This window comes from Elephas maximus, chromosome 9 (genome assembly GCF_024166365.1).
Source record: "Elephas maximus indicus isolate mEleMax1 chromosome 9, mEleMax1 primary haplotype, whole genome shotgun sequence".
Lineage (NCBI taxonomy): Eukaryota > Metazoa > Chordata > Mammalia > Proboscidea > Elephantidae > Elephas > Elephas maximus.
The window spans coordinates 3,065,397-3,082,113 of NC_064827.1; positions in this window are offsets into that span (position 1 = coordinate 3,065,397).

Sequence of the window (16,717 nt, forward strand, 5' to 3'; positions counted from 1 at the left end):
ACCTCCACGCAGGAGGGCCAGCTACCTGCAGAACATGGAGACTGTCCCAAGGAGAGCGGGCTGCTCCTGAGCCTGGACCCCGCCCCCCAAGTCCTGCCTCTGGGCCTTTGCCCATACTTTCCCTCTGCCAGGAACACTACTCCCCACACGTCCATCTGAACCTCAAACTCTAGGCCGGGTGCAGCACCCAGGAGGGGCAGCACCTGCATGATTGTCCTGCTCTGGAATGGGGGTCCACGTGGTCATCAGATTTTCCATGGCAATGTGACCAAACACAGGCCAGACCTCAGGGATCCTCCACCCTCTCCTCAGCCCCCCGGCCCCAGGCCCCCTTGCCAGCTGGTCAGGCCAGGCGTCTCCTCCATGGCTCTCATGCCGTGTCTTCCCTCTGATGGGTGTTGGCACTGACCCAGGAGGTGCTGGTCTCCCGCGTGGCCGTGGCTGATGGAGGGGCCTGGCTGGGCTACTCTGGCCCCCCCTTCCCTGTTTGGGCTTCATGGGGCGCCCCTGCCTCCTCCGCCTTCCTGGTGCCCTGTCACAATGAGCAGCTCCCTGGGGGCTGTCCCTGCATTCACCCTTCCCCCGGGCTGGCTGGAGCCGGCCTTCCTTCCACCTCACCCGCTTCCCACGGTGGCAGCAGCTGCTCACCACAGGGTCACGGGCCAGCAAAGGAGCAGCCAGGAAGCTACAGTCCCACCGTGCTGGCAAAGCCCCTTCTTCCCCACAGCATTGTGGGGCTGACTAGCCCATTTACAGGAGGGAAGACCAGGGCAGGCCCAGAGGGTCCCACAGCTGTGAGGCTCCTGATGCACCCCCTGGCTTCCTCTTGTGTTCCTCAGACACTGGAGAAGAGGGCCTCTGGGTGAGGTGATATCCCGTCACCCCCCACCATGATTAAAGATTTGGGCTAGACCTGAGGGTTACTTTGGGTAAGTGCCTCAAGTTCACTGTACCTTCCATATGCAAGATGGGGAGATGCGGCAGTGGGTGGAGATGGAATGCCATTTGGGAGGCATGTAAGGTGGAGCAGGGTGCAGAGGAGGGCATTTTGGGGAAGGGCAATAAGGGGAGCAGGATGATGGCTGGGCCCTGAACCACCCTCCCCAGCTTCCTCATGCTCTTCCCAGCCAAGCATAGTTCCACCCATTCGTCCATCCACCTATCCATTCACTCATCTCTCTAACCATTCCCTTATCCACCTATCCACCCATCCATCCACCCATCATCCATCTCGCCATCCATCATCCATCTAGCCACCCACCCATCCATCCATCATCCATCCATCCATCTACCTATCATCCATTCATCCATCTACCTATCATCCATCCATCCATCTACCTATCATCCATCCATCCATACGTACGTACCTCATCCATCCATCCATCCATCCATCCATCCATCCATCCATCCATCCATCCATCCATCCATCCATCCATCCACCTACCTATCATCCATCCATCCATACATACGTACCTCATCCATCCATCCATCATCCATCCATCATCCATCCATCCACCCACCCACCAGTCACACTATGTATGTCTGCTGAACCCGCCCCGAGAGTCAGGCCTTGTGCAGGGACCATGTGTCACTGGGAACTCACCAGTGACACCCCATGATTACAAGGCACCTACCCCAGCAGGGGGTGCTGAGGGAGTCATGGGAGATGCCTGAGGTCTGATATGAGGCTGAAGGATGTACCAGCCGAGGGGGTGGGTGGGCTTCAGGCAAGGCTGAGAGAACTTTGAGAACTGTCACAGCCCAGGTGTGGCTGGAGCTCCTGCCAGAAGGTCAGGTGAGAGAGTGGGGCTGCAGAGGCCTTGGCTCTGCCAAGTCCATGGGAAGGGGCTGGACCTTGCCCCAGGGCCGTTGGGCACTACGGAAGGGTTTGAGGCAGGGGAGGGATTGAAGGTGGGATTCGCAAAACTGCTTTTGCTGCAGGTAGGGGTTGGATGTTCCTCTGCTATTCATAAGGTTTTATTCGTAAAGAAGACTGAAGAAAATTGATACCTTTGAATTATAGTGTTGGCAGAATATCGAACTATACCATGACTGCCAGAAGAATGAACAAATCGTCTTGGAAGAAGTACAGCTAGAAGGCTCCTTAGAAGGATGTATGGCAAGACTTCGGGCATGTAATCAGGAGGGACCAGTCTCTGGAGAAGGACACCATGCTTGGTAAAGTGAGGGCCATTGAAAAAGAGCAAGACCCTCAAGGAGATGGATTCACATCTCCTTGCAACAATGGCTGCAACAATGGGCTCAAACATAACACTGATCATGAGGATGGTGCAGGACCGGGCACCGTTTCTGTTGTGCTCAGGGTTGCTATGAATCAGAATCGACTCGACGGCACCTAACAACAACAGCAACAGGGGCTGGATGTAGGGGTCTGGGAGGCCATGCCTATGTTACCCCTGCAAAGCCGCAGAGCTGGGCGGCTCCAGAAGCCACAGAGAGGGGGCTGGGCCCCCCAAACCTCCCCACTCTAGCCAGGAAGAGGGAGGCCAAGCAGCCCAGCCTGTGCAGTCACAGCCTGCACCTGGGCCCAAACACACTCACTCACACACTCGTGTGTAGCCCCTCACACGCACACTCAGCTGTCTCTCTCGTACTCACATATACTGACAGGCACTCTCTCACACACATACGCTCATGCACACCTTCCACTCTCACACACACACACACACACACACACTGACAGGCACTCTCTGACACGCACAAATAACCACCTCTCTCACACTCACACTCACACACGCTGTCACACTCTCACAGTGGGGTCGTACACTCAGGGGCTGGGGCCAGGCAGGAAATGTTCAGGCTGTGTTTGTCCTGTGACACAATGGGCTGCCTCCTGGGCTGGAGGGGCTGCCTTGCACCCCAGGCCTGTTCCCAGAACTCCCATCTGAGCCAGGGGGATGCGGTGGCGGGGAGCTCTTTCAGGTGGTGGGGGCCCCGACAAGAAGCGATAAGTCCCTGAGGCTCCTAGGCGGCCCCCCCGCCCAGGGCGGGAGTCCCTGGGAACTCACAGGGTGGGTGGGCAGGTGGAGTCCCTGTCTCTCCATGGACGACCCGTCTCGCCTCCCACAGGGCAGAGAAGTTCTGCTGGGAATCCGCAGCCAAGAGGGACTTCTGGTGCAGAGGATTGCAAGTGTGTGTGTGAGTATGCGTGCTTGTGTGTGTCCACAAGCAGGTGTGCCTGTGTGAGTAGGTGCACGTGTGTGCTCATGTATGTATGTGTACACGTTTGTGCATGTGTGGTGCATGTGCATATGCATGTATACATGTGAGTGTGCCCATATGCATAGCATTACGTACACATGTGTGTACTTGTGTGCAGTGTGTGTGCAGAGTGGGAGGTGAGGGCTGTCAGCAGGGCCTGGGGCCCAGGAGGCCTCCTGAAAGAAGCGGGACTCTAGTGGGGTTGGGAGGACGAACAAAGATGACTGGTGGGTCAGGACGGCCTGTGGCCTCTGTGGCCCTGTCAGGCTGAGCTCACAGCCCCTGCTCCCCAGTGATTGCCAAAGTGCCCAGGCCCAGGCCCAGGCTCAGGGGGCTGAGTGTGGCCATGGCAGGACCTGGCAGGGCAGCCTGGGACCCAGGGAGACCTGTGTGCCTCAGACTGGGCCAGGGCAGCCCTGGCACCTCCCGGGCCTGGGTCTCCTCATCTGAGCAGGGGCTGGCAGTTCGGGTCTCTTTAGCTCTGATGGTCATGGCCCCAGCGCCGGGGTGAGCAGCCACAGCCCTCCGCCAGACCAGGCGCCCTGCCGCCACCACTTCCTCCTACCACCCCCATGCAGCGACATCCAACATCTGGTTGGTGTTTCCCTTGAGCTGGGGGGGCAGCTGGAGCCAGGAGGAGCCAGTCTGCGGGAAGAGTGTGGGAGTCACAGCCTCCGCCACGATGGGGCTGTGAGAACCAGCGCGTCCGGAGGCGGGGCCCACTCCTGGGACAACTCATCTGGTTTCCCAGTGCAGCCTAGCTCCTGGGCGGGGACAGAGAGAATGAGAGAGACAGACAGACAGACAGACAGAGGCAGAGAGAGGCAGAGGCAGAAAGAGGCAGAAGCAGAGAGAGACAGAGGCAGAGAGAGACAGAGATGGACAAAGAGACAGAGATAGAGACAGAGAGAATGAGAGAGAGACAGAGACAGAGAGGGACAGAGAGACAGAGGCAGAGCAAGACAGAGACAAAGTGAGACAGAGACAGAGACAAAGAGAGATAGAGAGAGACAGACAGAGACACAGGTAGAAAGAGAGAGCGAGAGAGAGAGGGAGAGAGGATAGAGAGAGAGAGAGAGAGAGGTGGGAGAGGTGGGGGTGGAGAGATTTAAGAGGAAGTCAACTGGCCTGGGCTGCAGTCAGCTAGAGGCAGGGTGGGCAGGAGACCCAGGGCCTCCCCTCCAGGGTTTGCAGGCTGGCTCTGGAAGGAAGAGGGGTCGGTGGGCAACCAAGCCCCCTACCCAACCTGCGAACAGCGCAACTCCAGGGCAAAGGGGCCGAGCCTGTCCTCCTTGGCTTAACCATGACTTCCCCTCCCCAGCCTCAGTTTTCTCTGCTGCAAAATGGGGTAATCCTGATTATGCCTGCCTCCTGGGTGTGGGGAGGACTACAGGGTTCAGGCCGGCTGGAAGATGCAGGGTCAGGTCAGTTGGGGGCACAACCTATCAGGTGGCTACAGGGGGTGGCTCCCCCATCATCAGCTGTGTGCCTGCCTCCTGGCTCAGCCCTTCCTGGTGAGGTAATGGGAAAAACTTGCAGCCGACAACCTCCTCAGCCGAAGACCCCCTCTCCAAGGCGCCTGCAGATTTATGGTGCCCTCCCTACCGCCCAGCTTGGGGGAGCAGAGGGTCGACCCCTAGGCCATGCAGCCTGCGGCTCATTGTCAGGTGTGCAGCCCCCAGGTTCCTAGGCCCCACAGCACGGTTTATGGGGCCCCCGGAGGCCATTTCCTGGTTCTCAGACTTCACAGGCCAGCAGCACATTTATTGCCCAAGCTTTGTTTGTGTTGGGTGTTTGGTCCCTCCCCCATCCCCTCCAGCCTCAGCTTCAGGAAAGCTGTCCCCAGGCAGCTGGGGGAAGCCGAGGGGTCAGCCGGAAAGGGGACAATTAAATCCGGAGGAGAAAGAGTTAAACTGGAGCACCCCGCAGCCCCCCTCACTCAATCCACCAGGAAATAAACAAGAAGCGGGTTTGTTTCCATTCCCACCGAAAAATGTGAGGACTTCCTCTCCACTGCTGGCCTGGGCTCCCCCAAGGCCCCCTGAGCCCCCAGAGGGGGCAGGGCAGGAAAGGGGTGCCTCTGGGCTGCCCTCATTGCTCCCCCAGCCATCTTGGCTCCCCAAGGAACCCACAGGGGACAGGGGTCCCTCAGGACTCCTGATGGAGGGTTTTGGAGACTCAGGCAATTCCTGGGCCATGGCGGCCATGGGCCTGGAGTCTCAGAGTTGGACTTGGTTCTTGTTCTCACTCATTCATTCACTCATTCACTGCTTGCTCACTCACTCATTTGTTCATTCACTTGCTTGCTCACTCATACTCACTCTCACTCATTTGTTCACTCACTCGCTTGCTCACTCATACTCACTCTCACTCATTTGTTCACTCACTCATTCATTCGTTTCTTTACTTGCTTACTCATTCCCTCATTCATTTGCTTACTCACTCATTAACTCACTCACTCATTTGTTCACTTGCTCATTCACTCATTCATTCATGCATATTCACTCACTCACTCATTTGTTCATTTGCTCAGTCATTTGTTCATTCACTTACACACTCATTCACTCACTCACACATTTATTCATAGAGAACTATCGTTTGCAGGCGCTGAGCTGCTTGCTGGGTCTCATGGCAAAAGCAGGCACAGCCCTGCTCTCAGGAGCTCATAGCACAGACTAGAAACCCACACCCAGCAAGTTGCTCCACTTTGGATTAGAACAATGTGGGGTTGAGATTATCGGCTGTGGAGACGTATCTGTCCACCGTGGGAACAGTCAGGGACGGCCTCCCAAGGCCTAAACAATGAGAAGAATCAGGGACAAGCATCCCAGCATTCCCTGTCTGTGGCGGGATGGCGCTTGGTGCTCCAAGAAACAGAAAGGAAAGGGGGGCTGCAGAGAGGGTGGAGGCTGTGGTGGGAGGGTGTCCGTGCCACCCAGGGCTCCACCACACAGGACTGCCCAGGCCTCGAGGAGCGCCAGATCTGACCCAGATACAGTGGGAGTCCCGGGGAGTGACAAGCAGGGTGTGCCGTGGTTGATTAGGATTTGTCAGAAGCTCCCACAGGCTGATAGTCTGAGGGTGGGGGCAGAGAAGGACGGGACTCAGCAGGATTCCCAGGTGTCTGGACTGAAAACACAGGTCCATGGTGGGGCCACTTGTTGAGATGGGGTGCTGGGTGGGAGCAGGGGGGGCAGGAGGGATCTGGTTTTGGACGCATCCAGTTTGGGATGCCTGCTGTCATCCCACTGGGAAGATGGTGTCTTCAGTAGCTGCAGGAGTGGGGAGTTCAGGGAGAAGAGACTGAAGTATAGGTGTGGGACCTGAGGAGGCCTCTTGGAGGAGAGTGTAGCTGGGGGAGGGGAGATGTCTGGGAGCTGAACCCTGGGGCACCCCAGGAAAGAGGAAGGGAGCTGCCTGAGGAGAGAGGAGCTGCAGGGAGCAGGAGGAAAGCCATGGAGTGAGGAGTGGTCAGCTCTGCTGGGAGCTCAGCTCTCTCGCTGCTCTCAGGCTTGACCAAAACACTTGGCCTCTCCAGGCTTGGCTCCCTCATCCACAACGTGGGGAAGGTAACAGCACCCACCTCCTGGGCTTGCTGTGAAGGCTCAATGAGGTGTGTGTGCCTAGCACCTGACAGTGCTCATTGAGAGTGAGCAGGAGAGAAAAGACCCCATCTTCTGTTCAGTGTAAGGTGGGCCTGCTCTACGTTTGGGACCTGGTGTTGCCCTGTCTCCATGAAGTGTCTAGATTCCTGTCTGAAAAACTCTCTGCCTCCGCCCCACCCGGTCACCACCAGTCTCCAACACTCACAGTTCACAGCACCTGAAACAGACTTCTCTCCCATCCTACCTTCACTGCCTGCTGAGCCAAATTCTGGGGGTGCTCCACCCATACCCCCATATCACACCTCCTTGTCACTTCTGCACATGGCGGTGGAGCTGAGTGACAAGGGTGGGCTGTGGTGGATGTTCCTGGAGCCCCGCCCATGTCCCCTCATGCCTGCTTGTCACTTCCCTGCAGACTAGCCCACTTCCAATGGCTAACACCTGCCTCTGTACCCACCTCAATTCTACACAGGCCAGCACTGCCAGGGAATTCGTTCCGTCTTGGGGGGCAGCCCTCATCTCATGGCTGGTGGCTGTAGTGGTGTGAACACGCCCACCCCCTTCCCTAGATTATTCTGCCTGTTTTGTACCATCTCCCCCAGGTCCTCTGGGATAAGCTCTGGCTGCCTGCTCTGGTAGGTGGCACAACCACTCACACCTATTGGCCGCCTTCCCCACTGGTGTTACCTGCACTTCCCAATAAAACTTCTTTTATTTGGGTCCTGCTCTTCAGGCCTGCTTCTGGGAGAACCCAAACTCAGTCAGCTGGTGCCAGAAGTGGCCCCTGGAATGGGATGCCCAGGATGGATTCTGGAATTGAATCACCGTCCAGCTAGATGGCTATGGGAACCCATCGCTGGAACAAGTAGGGGGGTGTGGCAGTAGCTGCAGAGTGCCACCATGGCCCTCCCCACAGGGTGGATGGGGCGGGGGCTGCTGAGGGGATGCACTGGCCCTGGCAGGGTCCCCAGCATTTGAGAGACTTGGAGACAGAGGTGATGGTCTTAGTGCCTGGGGCTATGATAGCAAAATACCACACAGTGGGTGGCTTTAATCCTCTCACAGTTTTGGAGGCTCGGAGTCAGAATTCAGGGTGCCAGCAGGGCTGTTTTCTCTGTCAGCTCTAGGGGAAGAGCCTTCCTCGTCTCTTTTAGCTTTGGGCAGCCCCGGTGTTTCTCGGCTTGTAGCTGGATGCTCACATATTCTCTTCCTCAGTGTATCTCTCTCAGGGTCTGTTCTCCCTGCTTATAAGACACCACTCAGAAGAGATTAGGACCAGCTTGGTCCAGTGCAACCTCAGTAACTTAACTGATAACAAAAGAAAAACCCTATTTCCAGGCAAGGGCCATTCAGAGTGCAGGACTTAGCATATCTTTTGGGGGACAGATTGAATCCACACCGTGGTCGTGAGGACTGTGGCGTTGGTTGGTTGCTGCGAAGTTCACAGTCAGATCCTGTGGTCACCTCAGATACAGTCCTAGAGGTCTTCTGGCTTCACGTTGCGGCCAGAGCTGGCAATTGGCTAGTTCGAGCCTGTCATTTTCTTTGCTTAGGACCTGATTCCAAAGTAACAGAGTTGCGAAGGATCCATTGGCAGCACCAGCAAGTCTCCGGGGCAAAGGGCAGGGCTCGGCTCAGGCAGGACTGGGGCCCTGAGATGGGAGTGGGGCCATGGGGGGTGTTTGAGGAGACGGTACCCCAGCAAGCCCACTGCCCTTCCCTACAGGACCACAGTCTCCTCTTGCCTGGAGATGACGCCAGGCTCACATGACATTTGCCGTACTCAAAAACTGGCCCTCCTTCCTTCAAGGTCAATATCGAAGGTCACTTCCCTACCGGAATGCATAGCAACGCGTCTGTACCTCAGTGGCCCAGCCTCAGGAGGGGAGGGGCTATTCACCCAAGGGCCGATGGACCGATGGACGAGCCATGTGCCCATCCCACCGGCAGCACACCTGCAGGGGCTCTCACAGCTGCAGGATGGAGCGGAGGCTGTGGAATCTGAGGCTGGTTAGGGACCTTGATTTACATGGGGTGCACTCGTGATCTGAGGCGGGTTGGGGGGCCTTGAGTCACATGGGGTGAACTCGCGATCTGAGGTGGGTTGGGGGGCCTTGAGTCACACGGGGTGAAGTCGCGATCTGAGGCGGGTTGGGGGGCCTTGAGTCACATGGGGTGAACTCGCGATCTGAGGCGGGTTGGGGGGCTTTGAGTCATATGGGGTGGCTTTTGTGACTGAGCATGAAGTCCTGCAAGGGCCTCCAGAGCTGGTCCTAATATACTTCTGGGACAGCTCCTTGAAGTCAGGAAGATGAAATGGCTCACTTTGAGATGCGGAGGCCAGAAATGTCTTGGCAGAGTAGTAGGACCAGAGGTGGGTGTTGAGATGGCTTTGCTGCAAAGGACCAGGGAGTCACCGCCCACCTGTGTTTCCTGAGAGGGCCCAGAGGACTCCTAAACTAGGAGTTTGGGTCTGTTCCAATGAGGAGGCTTGGCTGGGGGCTTGGTGTGGCTGTCTACTCTAAGCTGAGGTCAACTGTAGGGCGGCCTATGGGCCACCCTGCAGTCCCTGAGAGTGTAACTGGATGGTTAAACTTAGCAGCTGCCTAGACCCTCACATTAGTTCTGTGAGCTTCAGAGTGAGAGCCTAAATGGTAGGAAAAGCTAAGGGAAAGCCCCTGAAGCTGTGTCCTCAGCCCCATCAGGATAGTAAATCAGAAGCAGACCCCTAGGGAGATGTACAAGTTAACACCATCCTCAAAGTCTCAAAGGAGGCAGAGGAGATGGCCCCCACCGTATTCCCATTTAACCTACCAGTCTGGCCCTTGCAAAAATCAGACGGATGATGGTGGGAGATGTGGACAGCTGCAGACTTAGTGAAGTGGTAGCCCCAACCCCAACCACGCTGCCCGTGTGGCATCCCCATTAGAACAGGTCGACACAGCCTTGGTGTGTGGCTACGGACCTGGCCAGTCTGGAGAAAACATTTTTTTCCAGTCCTCGTCAAGCCGGAAGGAGGGTCAGAAACAGCTTGCATTTACATGGAGTGGGCAGCAGTATATATCCCCTATCAGGGCTGTGTCAACTTCCCTGCCCTCTATTACAACGTAGTCCTAAGGCACCTGGTCTATCTGGACACTTCACGGACTGTCATATGAGCTCGTGGCCTGATTAATCAGGCTGAGGAAGCAGGAAGTGGTAAGTACTCCAGGGACATTGTACTTGTGTGCCAGAGGGCAGATGACAAACCCTACAGAGATTCAGGGGTCTGCTGCATCAATGATGTTTTTAGGGGTTCAATGGTCTGGGACATGATGGCAGAGATTAATTCTGCCCTCAAGGACTCAAAGCAGACAGGGGCAGTCTTTTCTTCCAAGGTAAAGAGCACACTATCGTACCTTGTACAGAGAGCTGGCAGGGAATATCATCTGCAAAATCAAACATACTGCATCTTCTCACCAGTAGGCTTGGTATAGCATCTCTCTAACCCTCAGTGTCTTCATCTGTACAATGGGAGTAAGAATGGTGCCTAACCTGTGGGCAGCAGTTCTATGATACCATGTTCATGAAGTCCCTGGCATACAAATAGCTGCACTGAGAGCACGTGAACACAGCATTCAGGGAGATCTCGAGCAACTAAGAACCATGTTGCAGAACGTTTAAAGGTCCAGGGAGATGCTCATCAAAAAGCAGTTTGTACGCCAGCAAGTGGCCATCTAAGATGCATTAATTGGTCTCAACCCACCTGGAGCAGAGGAGAATGAAGAGCACCAAAGACACAAGGTAATTATGAGCCCAAGAGACAGAAAGGGCCACATAAATCAGAGACTACATCAGCCTGAGACCAGAAGAACTAGATGGTGCCCGGCTACAACCGATGTTACCTTGACAAGGAATACAACAGAGAATCTCTGATGGAGCAGAACAGTGGGATGCAGACCTCAAATTCTCGTAAAAAGGTCAGACTTAATGGTCTGACCAAGACTAGAAGGAACCTGGAGGTCATGGTCCTCAGACCTTCTGTTAGCTGAGACTGGAACCATTCCAGAAGCCAACTATTCAGACAAGAATTAGAGTGGATAGAAAATGATACTGGTGAGGAGTGAGCCTCTTGACTCAAGTAGACCCACGAGACTATGTGGGCAGCTCCTGTCTAGAGAGGAGATGAGAGGGCAGAGGGGGACGGAGGCTGGCTGAATGGACACGGGGAATACAGGGTGGAGAGGAGTGTGCTGTCTCATTAGGGGGAGAGCAACTAGGAGTACATAGCAATATGTATATAAGTTTCTGTATGAGAGACTGACTTGATCTGTAAACTGCACTTAAAGCACAATAAAAATAAAAAAAGAAAACGGTGCTGGGAGCAGAGCACATCCTTCATACCTGAAGTTTCTAAGCTGAGATGTTCCCAGACCAAGAAAAAAAAAAAAGGCAGTTTGCAGAGAGTAATCCAGCCATGAGCCTTTGTGTTTGCCAACGATACCTCACGCCTGGTGGGTAAGGCTGGTGGACCTACTCGTTCCCAGAGTGCCCTGGGGTGGGGGAGCAGGACCCGAGAGGAGGTTCACAATTGCTCATGGGATGAATGAACTGTGAAGCAGGCTACTTGCCAACCAAGTAGAACTGCAGTACCTTCTTCCCAGTTACTAACAGGTTACTCCTGCTGGGGAGAATCACCTGTGGCTTTTGTCTTCTTTTGGGTGTGAATTTTCTTTTTTTTTTTTTGCATCAAAAGCAATGTGTGACAATACAGGAGAGGTCAGCACAACTGGTCTAAACCAAAAGCAAAGAAGTTTCCTGAATAAACTGAATGCTTCAAAGGCCGGTGTAGCAGGAGTGGGGGTTTGGGGACTATGGTTTCAGGGGACATCTAAGTCAACTGGCATAATAAAATCTATTAAGAAAACATTCTGCATCCCACTTTGGAGAGTGGCATCTGGGGTCTTAAACGCTACCAAGTGGCCACCTAAGATGCATCGATTGGTCTCACCCCACCTGGAGCAAAGGAGAATGAAGAACATCAAAGACACAAGGTAATTATGAGCCCAAGAGACAGAAAGAGCCACATAAATCAGAGACTACATCAGCCTGAGACCAGAAGAACTAGATGGTGCCCAGCTACAACCGATGATTGTCCTGACAGGAAATACAACAGAGGGAGAAGGAGAGCAGTGGTATGCAGACCTCAAATTCTCATAAAAAGACCAGACTTAATGGTCTGACTGAGGCTAGAAGGTCGCCAGACCTTCTGTTAGGCCAAGACTGGAACCATTCCCAAAGCCAACTCTTCAGACAGGGATTGGACTGGACTATTAAAAAAAAAAAAACTTTTTTTTTTAGGATAGATATATTGGGTTTTTATGGGTATAGGATAGCAAATGATACTGGTGAGGAGTGAGCTCCTTGGATCAAGTAGACACCTGAGTCTATGTGGGCAGCTCCTGTCTGGAGGGGAGATAAGAGGGCAGAGGGGGTCAGAAGCCAGCTGAATGGACACGAAAAGAGAGAGTGGAGGGAAGGAGCATGCTGTCTCATTAGGGGGAGAGCAAATTTTTTTTAACTAGGAGTAAGTATATAGCAAGGTGTATATAAATTTTTGTATGAGAGACTGACTTGATTTGTAAACTTCCACTCGAAGCACAATAAAAGTTAAAAAAAAAAAGCAATGTGTGAGACTCCCGCAGGCGGAGGAAAGGTCAGGTCAGAGAACATTTAATGGACATTGCACTGGCCCAAAGGAAGGTGCACGTGGGTACTGATGGGCCTCCTGGGCACACTCCTGGTTCCCTGCTTCCTGAACTGGGGGACCTGCTTACTTATGCCCCCCACGTTTCAGACTGGACAAGAGGAGGGGGCAGGACCCTCTGGCCCCTCCCCTCCTCTCAGCCCCACGCACTGACACGCAGAGGGATTTGCAAGGAAAAGGAGGAAGGGAAGAAAGGCCTCCCTGCACGGGGCTGCCCTCCTAACAAAGTGATTCTGTGCTGAGACAAGGCCAGGGCGCTGAGAAACTTCCCACACAGACTCCACTCTGGGAGCAGAGCGCGGGCTCTCTGGGCCAGCCTGAGGGGCTGCACAAAAGCCCCTTTGTCCCCCTGCTCAACAATGGCGCAGAGAGAAATTATCTTTTCAGCAAGAGATTAAGCGGGCGTCCCAGTCCCGGCCAGGCTGGCTCATTTCCATGCTGCCAGAGAGCGGGGCTGCTGTTGGGTGGGGACCCTCTCCACCCGCTCTGCTCCCTGGCCCCACGTCCACCCCGGGTCCTGGCAGCCTGAGGAAGGGTCGAAGGAGAGGGACTTGGCAAGGGCACTGCCCTGCTTGGTGCCAGCACTGGACAAGACACTATTGCCCACACTGCACATGAGGAAACTGAGGCAGGCAGGCAGCTACCCTCCCATTCTGGAGCCACCTGGCCCAAGCACCCCTGGGTGGGCCGCCCTGCCTCAGGAAAGGGGTGATATCAGAAGGAGAGTCTGATATCAGGAACACCCCAGGCGCCTGGCAGCAGATAGCCAGCTGTACACTCACCTGTCCGCCCACCCGCCCAGTCTTCCCCCCAGTCTCCCGGTTTCAGTCTCGGCCGCTTCCAAGACTGCAGGTGAAGGCCTCCTAGCATCAGGACCTGCCATCCTCCTGAGAAAGACCTCAACTGGATGGATGGGTGTGGGTGCCAGGGCTGGGCCTCCTGTGTGGGGTGGGGTCCACTGAGAACAAGGAGTGAGCAAAAGATTCCAGGAGCCAGGAGTGGGCGAGTGGGGACAGGCTGGGCCTGGTGGGGGCAGGGCAGGGTGTCTGGGGAGGAGGTGCTGTCGGGACAGTGACGGGGCCCACACAAGGAGGATCCTCCTGGCCGGTGTCCACAGAGGGTCTTCCTCGTGGACAGAGCTGGGGGTAGGGGCTCAGGGGAACCCAGAGCTGGGGAGGGGGTGCTCAGGGCTGGGGAGGGGGGCTCAGAGTGTTCTGCAACCCTTCCCCACCCCCCCATGCTGCTCTCCAAGTGGCAGAAGATTGCTGTGATAAATGTCCCCAGAGGGGAAAAGTGGGCAAGGCTAGTGGGGCATGTGAACCTACCCAAGGCCTGGGGGCTGCCCCCTTTCCCCACCCTCCATCTGGTCCCACTTGGGGCCTGGTTTTTCTCCTATCCCTCCTCCCCACCACCTCCACATGCCTCCCCTCCAGGCCATGTAAGCTGGGGAACCAATCCCTTGAGTGCTGAGGCCCAACTGCTGCCCCATTGACATATGGGGAAACTGAGGTCCAGCATGGGGTGGGCTTGACCTGGGGTGGTCAGTGAAGGCATGCCTGGTAAGACCTCCATTCTGAATGCAGGGCTGAAGTGCAGGGTACAGACAGGCTGCTCACCAAAGACGGGCTGTTCACCTACCTAGCCTCAGTTTTCTTCTCCACAGAATGGGCACAGCAGAGCCAGGCCTTCCAGGCTTTGGCGAGGTTGCAATGACCTCAGGTCTACCCAGGCCTTACCATTCGCCAACCCACTCACCCCTGAGCCAGGTAGCTGCCCTCAGAGGCCACGCCTGGTGCTGCACCCCAACAGGCAGGCACCCCGACAGGCCCACGGTGTGGAGCAGCCAGTGGGCATCCCAGGGGAAGGGCACAGGGATGGGGCTGTGGGCAGAAGGGGCCGCGCACTGTGCCTGGTCCTGTGGGCTAAAGGTCCCCTCCATTCCTCCTTTCCCACCCCCGCCCCGGCCACTTGTGGGCAGGTCTGAGGGGCAGCTTGTCTTCTGGCTCTCAGGAATGTGGGCCAGGCCTCTCTGGCAGGGCTACCTGGTCAGAGGCCCCCAGCCTGAGTCTGAAGACACTCGGCCCCCATTTACCAAGCCCAGACCCACACCCTGGCCCCATCTTCAGCTGACGAATGTAGTGTTTGAGGGACCAGCTACGGGCAGCTCCTCGACCCTCAGTGCCCCCTCCACAGGCCCTGCTTGGGCACCCTCATGGCCTCCAAGCCCACGGGCACAGACCAGGGAACCCATGGCTCCTTGACTCTAAGCATCTGCTCTGCAGGCCAAGGTGCCTGCACGGTCCAAGAGCCCCAACTCCTCACCTGCCCATATTCTCAGCAGGGGCTCAGAAAGACCCTGTCTGTCGTGGCAGTGGCTGTTCTCGGCCTCAGTGGCAGCCTCCAGCTGCTGGTCCCAGGACAGTGGGATCCAAGGGCCTACTGGCTCCCTCAGTGGCAGCCCAGCCTCAGGGCTCAGGGGCAGGCCTGCCGCAGAAGAGGGTCCTGACTGCACAGGCCGGGGGCCCTGAGAGTGAGGGGGCTCATGGTCTTCTGGCACAGTACTCCCGTGCAGAAACTTGGCTCTGCCCACGGCTGCCCCCTCTGCTATCTCTACCCAGCTGCCCAGCCCCTGCCTCCTATACTTGGCCTCAGCTGCAGCAGGCAAAACCCCAGCTTGCCCTAGTCCATCCCCCAACTCTGGTCCTGTGCCCATGGGCCTGAGGGAGGCTGAGAGGAATGTGGGAGGCAGGAGGAAGCTCCCACTCCTGTGACTTCTCCCCAGCCTCTCACCCGCATTTGACCCTGCAGACCCTCCAGCTCAGCCATGGCTCTGCAGACAATGGGAGAAGTGGGAGGCACCCAGGCCAGGGGGCACCAGAGCCTCAACAAGAAGGAAGGGCCCAGGTGAGCCCAGGGGGTCCTGGGATGAGGCCTGGGTGGACGAAGCGGGGTGGGGGCGGGATTTTCTGGGCTCAGCACCCGCCACCCCCCTGTACCTTTGAATTGCAGACACGGGAGGCATGTATGCTAATGAGCCATTGTCCCCCTCTCTGCTCCTTGGCATGTGGAGGGGGGCGCCAGGCTCATTCAGCCGCCTTAGCCTTGGCAGTGAGGCAGACAGTGGCGGCATAAAAGGCCCTTTGTCACCAGCCACGGGGCCCAGCGGCCTAACCATCAGTGTCTAGGGCCCACACCCACCAGCCCTCTAGGTGCCAGCGGCACAGAGGCGTGCCATCAAGGTGTGGCTCAGAGCCAAGGCCAACCCCCCCCGACACTGCTGTCCCACCAGCCTGCTTTCCTCTCTGTGAGATGGCCTGACAAGCCCCTCTGACAAAGGTCCCCAGACCCAGGATCAGCGCCCATGGGCCCACAGACCACAGGCCCTAGTGGGAGGAGCAGGGCGAGCCCAGGGCTGGTGTGGTCCTGCTATCAACTCTCAGCTCTGTGCTATCTCCACCTGACACACTGTGTGTGTGTGTGTGCACGTGGGTATGGGTGTGTGTGTGTGTGAGCACGTATGTGAGCACATGTGTGAGTGTGAAAGCACACGTGTGCACTATGTGAGCGCATGTATGAGTGTGAGACCACCTGTGTGTACTACATGAGGGCACATGTGTACACACATGTTAGTGTGTGGGTACGTGTGAGAGCACATGCACATGTGTGTGAAAGCATGTGTGTGGGTATGTGAGTGAGCACATGTGTGTACGAGCAAATGGGTGAGTGTGTAAGCATGTGTGTGCATGCACAGTGAGTACACACCCTGTCTCCCACACAGAGACACCTGCAAGGGCAGCTACTCCATCCTGCCAGCACCTCTACCTGGTTCTGGCACCCAGGTGCTGTCAGGTGTGTTGCCTGGGCAGGTTCCCTGCTCCTAGCCAGGGCCTCCAGTCCCTTGGGATGCTCTGGGTAGGCTTGGGCCCTGAAACCTGAGCTGCAGCCTGCCCCCCCACCACAAGATGGGAAGCGTCGATGCCACCCCCTCAGCCAGGGCCTCATGGAAACCTTGGGGGGCCCCCAAGTTGAGGATCGGGGAGGGGATAGGAAGAGGCCCACTCCCAACTGCATCTCCTGGACTCAGTGCCAGCCGGGGGCTTCAGGGCACTTGGCGTGCCTCAGGGGATGACCCATGCTGGGCACT